This window comes from Hirundo rustica, chromosome 2 (assembly GCF_015227805.2).
Source record: "Hirundo rustica isolate bHirRus1 chromosome 2, bHirRus1.pri.v3, whole genome shotgun sequence".
NCBI classification, from domain to species: domain Eukaryota; kingdom Metazoa; phylum Chordata; class Aves; order Passeriformes; family Hirundinidae; genus Hirundo; species Hirundo rustica.
The window spans coordinates 102,912,528-102,921,952 of record NC_053451.1 but is presented as its reverse complement, the minus strand read 5'-3'; positions in this window follow the sequence as shown (position 1 = coordinate 102,921,952).

The window sequence follows — 9,425 nt, the reverse complement described above, 5'->3', positions numbered from 1 at the left end:
AATGGCAAAGAAGAGTTAACTGGCAGACTTCAAGAGGGACCAGGGATATATAAGGAAAAACAGGAATGTATATGATTGCTTATAAAAATGTATTTAGTTGATAAAACACCAGGGATATAAAAAACAGAGCTACCATTTTGTGGATGAGCCTCTGGTGGTCGGCTATGCTCCCAGCACTGCTCCTTTTGCCTTATGGATTCTTTATTAGTTCTCAGTGGAACTTTTCTCACTCATTCCTGCTTGGGGTTTGAGCAATTTGTAACATTATTAAATAAACTATGGCACTAAGTCATATCAAGCCTTGTTTTAAAACACTTTCAGGGATAACCACTCCACTATCTTCTTAGGCAGCCCATTCCAATGTCCCAAATACAGTGACACAGTGTAAGAACATTGGATGTGGGTGGTTATGGGACCTGACCTACTCATGGCTTGAGGCAGCAAAGTGGCCTACAACAGCCTGCAGGATCAAAGAAAGTACAGTTCAGTGGCACTATGCAAGGCAAAAGAAGGGCAGTCTCTGCAGGTTCAACCAAGAGCTTTTAAGGAAAGTGAAAGAGACATGGAAAGTTCTGTTTAGGAAATGAGTAAAAAATCAGGGAAAGGGGTGGATTGAGGTGAATTGGGGAGGAACAAGACTGTGGCGGTAGTAAATGTTTTTCTAGCTTTTGTCTAGGATAATGTGCATACATGTGTGTGGGGGGGTCTGAGTGCAGTAACGGGAGTCAGACATGTCAGAGGACCTGTGTACCTCTGGTGCAGTTCTGGAGTGAATCCAGGTGTGAGTAAATGTGAGCACTAATGAAGGTAAAACTTGATGGTCCAGAAAGTAGGGAGGTGGCCCCAGAATCAGAGGTGTGTTTAAAGGTGGGACCATGGGGCACTTTGCTGCCAAGGACCAGGGGAATCCTGGCCAGGTGCTAGAGAGACCATAGAGCTGAGGGGCTCTCAAGGGGTGAAGAAGGCATGTGTATAAGGGCAAAATCAAAGGGTTGTGAGGGATCCTGGGTTCCCTGGACAACAGTGGGTCCAGAAGTCTCCTGAATTGTCTGCAGCTTGTGGTGGTAGTTTTCTAGCAGAAAAAGAGCCTGTGAGCACACTGCTTTCTGTAGCTGAAGCAAGAAAGCTTTGTCAATAGGCTCCTCTTGACCAGGCTGCCTGTGCAAGACATCAATCACAAGATTTCCTTTGTTGCCTTGGTCTGCAATTCTTACCCACTGGCTTTCTTATTTATTTTCTGATGGTGGTGGCACCTTTGGTGCAACTGGACTTTTATTCTCTTCAGCTTTTGGCTGGCTTTTCATGTGCAAAACCTCTTAGCCCTTGTGCAGAGGGACCTGGGGGATGAGGTGCAGGAAAAAAAGTGTCACTTGCTGTCTATCCCAAACATGGACTACCCTCCTTTGCTCCTTTCTTTACAAATGCTACCTTCTCATTGATGGGGAATGGATAGATCCCCTTGATCTTGAATTATTTCTGGTGGCTGCTGCTGTTTAGGGAGGTCAGACCTTGGTTCTATCAGTCTATCTCCTTTTCTGACTTTCCAATATTCCTTATTAATTTTTTAATTGTAACATTTTTAATTAACAATTGCAGCTGTTTCCCCTGCATGGTGCAAGAGACACTATTTTGAAGCGTCTAATTCTTATCAAAGGAGATTTATCTCCAAACTATTAATCACTTTCTGTAGCACCATCTTCTGAGGAGTCAACCCAGTCCTCTGCAGAAGTGAAATGCAGTTTTGCAGTACCAGCTGGAAAGGGGGGTTTCATCTTCTGCTGTAGTGAGGGTGGCTGCAACAAATCTTTGGGTCCCCTGACTTCAGGGTGAGCATGGTGCGAAATGAGAAAAAGGAGCGGAAATGATGGAGTGCCTGAAAAGAAAATTACTTTTAATGAAAAATAAAAATAGAAATGATGCCCAAAACCTGAACGCAGTATAGGAGCAAGCTCCAAAAGACCAGAAACAAGGGAGAGGTAACGAGCTGTATCCTGCTTTATGCTTCTGCTTGCTGAGTGCTGCTTGAGGTGATGTGGGGCTGCTGATGTTGGGGTTTGATGTAGGACTTCTGTGCTCTAAGCAGTAAAGGCTCTAAGTTCTTTGCATGATCCAATATTTGGATGTGTCCACACAATTTCTGAATTCTGTTACACGTTTGGATTGTCAGTTGCCACACCTGTAGACAGAATCTCAGGAGGAATATTGTGTTCATTGAGCCACACCTTCATACTGGAAAGACTGGTAACCTAGACCACAGGGTAAATCCAAGCTGTGTTTCCCAAGAAATGTGCTACTTTTGAATGATGTAGCTTACTTTTGTGATAAATAAAATGACTCACTCTTGGGTTCCATTCAGTTTCATTATCAGTGGGTTTCTCTAGTGGTTTTATATTTGCTAAATTTAGTGCAGTGGTTTTAGTGTTTATTCTCTTTTTGTAGGAGAAAGATTAGGAGAAAAGTAAAGCAGGCTTAAACTTAAACAAATAGTTTTATTAACACACACTAAAAGGATGGAAAAAAACAAAGTTGGGAAAAAAATAAAACATAATGAAACTCCAAAACACTCTTTCCTCCCTCTGCAAAGTGTTAACTTTCTTACAAAACAATATAGAGACACAACCTGTGATTTTCAGTCAGTTTCACCATTTAAACATAATCCTTCATCACTTTGGGAGAGGAATCTCTCTAGAGTACCATGGAGACACCTGCCACAAGACTGTAACAATCTAGTGGCTCCCAATGTCACAAATCTGCAACCATCCAGAATTTTTGCAGATTGTGCTGTTCTACCCATTAGCAGCCTTCCCCAGGCTAATTATGGGCCTCTCAGTGTATCTAGGGTACTGTTTAAGAATGTTTCTTCTCGTACAAAACAAGGATTCTCTTTGATCTCTGAAATCAGCTCTATCTCAAAAGAAGTAAAGACTTCCTTTTACCCCAGAAGCTGAGGGCTTTAAATTACTCTCTCTAAAATCATCTTTGTCTCAAACACTGAGATCTCCTTTTAACCCAGGAGCAAGGGCTTTGAGATTCCCACTTAAATCTCAATCATATCAGTCCCCAGTTTTGATTAGAACCAGCATTCCCCCAAACAACATTAAGATGTTACAAGGAACAGTCCATTTTCCCATAGTTTACCCCAGAGAAGTCCAGTTAAAAATGTCCACTTCCTCAATCCCATTGTCCAAAAATATTATCAGTTCACTCTTGCTCCACTGACTTCATGTGGTGTTTTTTCTATGTCCACTCTGTCTCTTTCTTCTCTTTCTCAGGAAAAGGTTAGTCCTTGGATGCTTCATGTTGCCAGGAAAGGGTTAAATCTGCCCAGGCCTGCAGTGGCCATGTGCTCTCTCTCGTGGACTGCAGGGCTGTAGAGATGCAAAGCCGTGCCCATGAGGGAGGCTGGTGGATGTCCTCCACTCCCCAGACTCATCCAGGGCGGCCTGGCTCAGAGCTACCACAAAGCTGAAGGCTTCCTTTCTCTGCTGCCCCCAATGTTACCTGATGACTGACCCCAAAGCAAGAGAGCGACCTGCAGTGTGGCTGCGCCTCTCCACGCTGGGCGGGCACGGGCCCCTGGCTGGCCCAGATCTGCACAGCGGCCAAAGCGTTCCAGTCCGGATTTGCAAGCAGGCTATCTTTACCTGCTGGACTCAGCTTCTCACCAGCAGCTGGCCCAAATTGTGTTGTGACTGCGGCGGTACATAAAAGGATCGGCTCTCAGCTAAGCAGGTTTAAAGATGGTTTATTCAGGCCAAGCTGCGGGAGCTCCGTAGCTCATCCAAACTGCCAGCCAGAGAGACCCTTTGAATTTCCCTCCCTGATCTTATAAGCGGGGGAGGATTCAGGGGAGGTCACAACAGGATAGCAAATCAGGGAATTCGGGGGGATAACGGGGGGTGTCCACTTTTAAGCCTCTGACCACTGACGAAAGGGGAAAAGGGGATTCCCCCGGGCACCAGCCTATCACACGACGCCTTAACTTCTACAAAGGAATCTGGAAGGGATTGCAGGGACACAGACTGACCCTCTTTGTTAGTCTGCTCTGTGATCTCCAAGAGCCTAGCTGGCAGCTTCTTGGGTCCAAACGGGATCCCAGCAAGGCAGGTCATGAGCAGATTGTCTGCCGACGTGGCTGAGAGGCAAATGTGGTCCTGCCCCATAGCCCTGGCGAGGGTCGCCCATACGTTGACCTTGGGCTGAGGTACGAGCCATCCGGAGACAGGAGCTATGAGACTGGTGAGCAGGAAGACACCGAGGAGTAGGTGGAACTCCCTCGATGCTGGGGACCGGTGCTGGACAGGTTCCATAATCACTGAAAAAGACTGAAACAAATATTCAGATTTTGGGTAGAGGGGCCTGTAAAAAACGGAGCCCTTCCCAGGAGAGATCTTTGCTCCTCCTCCATCTGAATGCTGCATTTGTGACTTGTGGTGGTTTTTCCTTCTCCCCTGAGACCTTTGGGACGTACGGCCTCACCCACTTAGATGGTAACCATTTCAGCCCTGTGGGGGTGGACACGCAAGCATACGCATTACTCCACATAACCAAATCGTGAGGTCCCTCCGTCCTTCCAGTCTCAGGGTCCCGGACCATGACCGGTGGCCTTTCTTTGATACTAAGCTGAGCGTTTGCCCTGAAGTGCCGAACGATTGGTGGATTCAAAACCTCAAAGGTGCAATTTAGAAAATTCAACGTGAACAGAACCCTGGCCAATCAGATCTGAGGTGTTTCTGTTTTTAAGACCTATTGTTGTTGGTTGAGGACCCTCTTGATTTCCCTGTGGGTCCTCTCCACCACGGCTTGGCCTATCGGGGAATGGGGGATGCCGGTCTTATGTTCGACTCCCCATTGCTGCAGGAAGCTGCAGAACTCCTTGGATCTGTATGCTGGACCGTTGTTGGTTTTTAATTCCTTCGGGATGCCCATGAAGGAGAAAGCCTGGATGAGATGTTTTATGGCATCCGAGGTTTTCTCCCCTGTGTGGGCAGAAGCAAAGACTGCACCGGAAAAGGTGTCCACAGAGACATGCACATATTTTGATCTGCTGAATTGGGGAACATGTGTCATGTCTGTTTGCCACACCTCGCAGCTTTTGAGGCCTCTGGGGTTCACTCCCTCACTCAAGGTGGGAAGCGTGTGTTGGTTGCAGGAAGGACATGTTGCTACAATCGCCTTAGCCTGTTCCCGGGTGATGTGAAAACGGCGAACAAGGCCAGGCGCGTTCTGATGGAAGAGCTGATGGCTGAGCTTTGCCTGCTCAAAAATGCTAGGCAAGGGGGCCATTGCTGCAGGGGCAGCAAGAGTATCGGCTCTTCTGTTTCCCTCAGCGATGAACCCTGGCAAATCGGTATGTGACCTCGTGTGCATCACAAAGAAGGGCTGCTCTCGGTGGGAGATAAGTTTGACAAGCTTCGAGAACAACTCGAACAGTGCGGTGTTAGTCACTTCATGCAGTATCGCTTGCTCTGCCCTGGACACCACCTCCGGCACATATGCGGAGTCCATTATCAAATTGAATGGTTCGGGGAACGTTTCAAAGGCTCTGACGACAGCGGCCAACTCAGCAACTTGCAGTGATCCTTCCACCTTGGTGATGTCTGCCTCCCACTGCTGAGTTTGAGGGTCCTTCCAAGTCATAACTGACTTGTGGGACCTTCTGGACGTGTCAGTGAAAACAGTCAAAGCTTCCAAAGGTTTCCTGCTCTGAATGCTTTTCAAACTCAATGTGAATTTGGCGTCCTGATGGAAAATTTTGTGGGCTGGCCTGTGAATCGAAATTTGTCCGGTAAAGGAATCCAGAGCAAACTGCAATGCTTCGTTCTCTTGAAGCAAGTGTTCTAACATCGCTTTTGTAATTTGGCTCCATCTCAATCCAGTTGGAATGTGAATGCACTCAAAGTCGTATCCGGCCAATTCCCTGATCCGGACTCTGGCTTTCCGGATCAGTTCAGCCACCAGTTCCTGTGGTCGTGTCTTTTGGACCTTTGATGGCTGAGAAAGACCCAGGCTCTATAATTAAAAGCGGATCTCCTCTGCCCTGGTCCATCTTGGTGTTGTGCCTCCACTGAAAGATGACCCCATGGAGGTGTGGCAATCTCCCCGTAACCTTAAATTTGAAGGGCAGGTCCAGATTGCACCTGTGGGCCTGCCGAGTGGACATAAGATGTTACACATTTTCTAGCGCTTCCTTCGCCTCCGGGATGAGTTCCCTAGGAGAACGCAGCTCCTCTCCCCCTTTCAATAAATTGAAAAGAGGAGCCAGGTCCTCGGTGGTCAGACCTAACCAGGGTCTCACCCAGTTCAAAGCCCCACACAGCTGATGGACATCCGCGAGGGTCTTGATTTTAGCTTTGATTTCCAATTTTTGCAGCACAATGGTCCGCTTTCCGATCTCAAGCCCAAGGTACTTCCAGGGTGGCATCTGCTGAACTTTGTCTTCTTGCAGCTCAAACCCTGCAACAACCTACGCATTGATTGTCAGGTCAAGCGCGTGGGACAAGACATCATCGGTGGGGACACACACAAGCACATCATCCATATAATGATGGATGATTGCTTTCTCCATGGCTACGCGGACTGGGGACAGCAAGGAAGCCACATACCACTGGCAGATGACAGGAGACACTTTCATCCCCTGGCGTAAAACTCACCAATGGTAGCGTTTCCTTGGGGCCTCTCAGTTGATGGTGGGAACCGAGAACACTAAACGCGGGGCATCGTCAGGGTGTAGGGGAATTTGGAAGAAACAGTCTCTTATGTCAGTGACAGCCAGTGACAGCCAGTTTCCAATTTTGTGGGAGCATGGTCGGGGAAGGCATCTCAGGTTGAAGAGATCCCATGTCTTCAATTACGTTGTTAATCTGTCGGAGGTCTTGGAGGAGTCGCCACTTGTCCTTCCCTGGCTTCTGGATGACGAAAACCGGGGAATTCCAAGGGCTAGTTGTCTCTACTATATGGCCTTTGGCCAACTGCTCCTCCACGAGTTCCTCAAGTGCCTTCAATTTCTGTTTTGAAAGCAGCCACTGTTCTACCCACACTGGTGAATCAGTTTTCCAAATCAGTTTGTGGGTAGGGTGCTCCTCAGTGGCCGCCGCCCAATAATCCTGTGAGGGGTCTGGGATGTCAGTTGTGACCCCCCACTGGGCCATCAGGTCTCTCCCCAACAAGGGTTCCTTATAATCCAAAACAAAAGGGTGTAAACTTGCCAATTGCCCTTTCAGCCCCTTAATTTGCACCACACTCTTTGACTGTTTGGCCAGTTGCATTGCCCCTATACCCTGCAAGTGTCCAGCCATGTTTTGCAAGGCCCAATGTGATGGCCAATACTTTGTAGGCATAATCATCACATCTGCCCCCATGTCTAGGAGGCCCGTGATGTTGAGGGCCTCCCCACCCACACTCATCTCATACGCCACCTGGGGCTTCGCTTCTGTGATGTTGCACCTGGAACTGGAACTGGACAGACTGATGGGATGTTGTCTTCTTCTGGGGGCTCCCAGGCGGGTATAATTTGGGCAACTATTTGTCCTTTCGGTAGAAATGTAGGTGGGTGGGTGCAACATAGCCAGAGAAAGAATCTCCCAGGATTGTTGTCCAGTGTTCCTGGAAGGATTTAAATCTCTTGCAGGGTGTGTTTGCAATCCCCCACAACAATGAGCTTACCTTCAATCTTTGGCCAAGTGCCCTGCTCATCGATGTTGACCAACACAAATTTCCAGTTGTTGTCCTTCAGGAGCAGACCCTCTGTGAACCGCAACCTGTAAGGCGAATGGTAAGAGCTGGTTGTCAAAATTGGTTGTGAAATGTCATGGTCCGAGAGAGTCACGTCCGGTGAGTTTTTTACTGTATCCCCCTCAATGGGGTAAGGCAGCTTCGAATTTTTGCCCTCCTGGCTTCCTTTCCCTTCCCCCTCTGCCAGGTGCACCCCATTTTTATCGTCATGCTGGGTGGACCTGCGCTCCCCCTTTGGTTTTTTCGCGAGGGTTTGAACCCTCTTGCCCTCTCCCTGTCTCCTCCCCATTTTGTGCCTGAAGTCTTCGAACTCCTTCTGCAGAAGGCATTGTGATGACCAGTGCCCTGGCTTCCCGCAGAGATAGCGTTTCTGCGAGCCTTGGATGGAAGGCTTCTTCCTGATGTTAGGCATTTTTCTGACATCCTCAGCCTCCATGGCCACAACGTGGTGAAGTTTGGGCCTCTGTCCTGTGGAAGCACTCATAAAAGGAACCTTTAACTGACATACGCGAAGCATGTCCTGCAGGGTGGGTGGAGGGTCTAGGGGGAGACTTAGAATTGCCACACGGCACAGCTCATTAGAATTCGAGAACACAGTCTCCCCTAGGATGCCCTCCTGCGCTCCCTCATTTTTAACCTGCACTTCGATGGCCCTGGTGAGCCGCTCCACAGTATCAGTAAAGGATTCATTTGGGCCCTGCCTCATTTTAGAAGAGGGAACCAGAGGACTGTGAGGCTGCATTCCGAAGAACGCAGTTAAGGCTGCTTCTTTTACTATGTGGAGGCATGGTTGTGGGATGGCAACCTGATCAGTCGCCATTGTCCACTGCCCCTCACCAGCAAGATGGTCAAGGGTGAGGGGGCTCCCATTAACCGTCCACCATAGTCTCCATGTTGTTCAGGAGACCGGGCAGGGCGTCCCTGAGCAGCTGTTTCCATGCCCCCTTCCAGAGCCCCTGAGAGATCTGCGCGCAAAAGCCTCCTGAAATAAGGACTATCACGCCCTTAGGCCTTATGGGCCTTGCACTGATCTCTTATGGTGGCCTGTGGGAACGGGTGGTAAGTTGCCCTGATGTTATGGCCTCCACGGGAATTCCTATATGTAACGGGCTAGAGTAGGAACGGGGGAGGAGGATCGTGGTTGTCCTGTCTTCTTGTCTTCCAGGTCCCAACCGTGGGAACCGGAAGGAGGGGCGTGGGAACCGGGACTCCAGGCCGACCGCCTTCTGGAGGGGGGTGTGGTTTGCCTGAAGGATGATGTCATCCAGGGGTCGGTTCGATGGGCGGGGTGTGTGGGAGGGGATCTGGGAGGAGTTTTCAGAGAGGGCGGAGAGGGAAAGGTTACATCATGGGGATAGGGCGGGGCAAGAGGCAGGAACAGGGTTGAGGGAAGATTGGGCGGGGCGAAAGGGATTAGGGGAAGGAGAAGGGCTGGGGGATGGCGATGATCCCGCCACGCGGTCTCCACCATTTTGTGCCCAGGGGTTTGGGAAGCCATCTTGCGATTCTACTTCTCCATCTATAGAAAAACAAACTCTGGGTTTTTGAACTGGGAAACGTGGGGATGGGGAAGGCTCTCGAGCCACCTGGCCAGGGCTGCCCGAGAGATCCTGGGCAGAGAACTGCGTGGGCGGGGGGATTGGGGCATCCTGGGGGAGCCTGAGCCAGCAGGTTGGGTCCCTGCTGCTCCC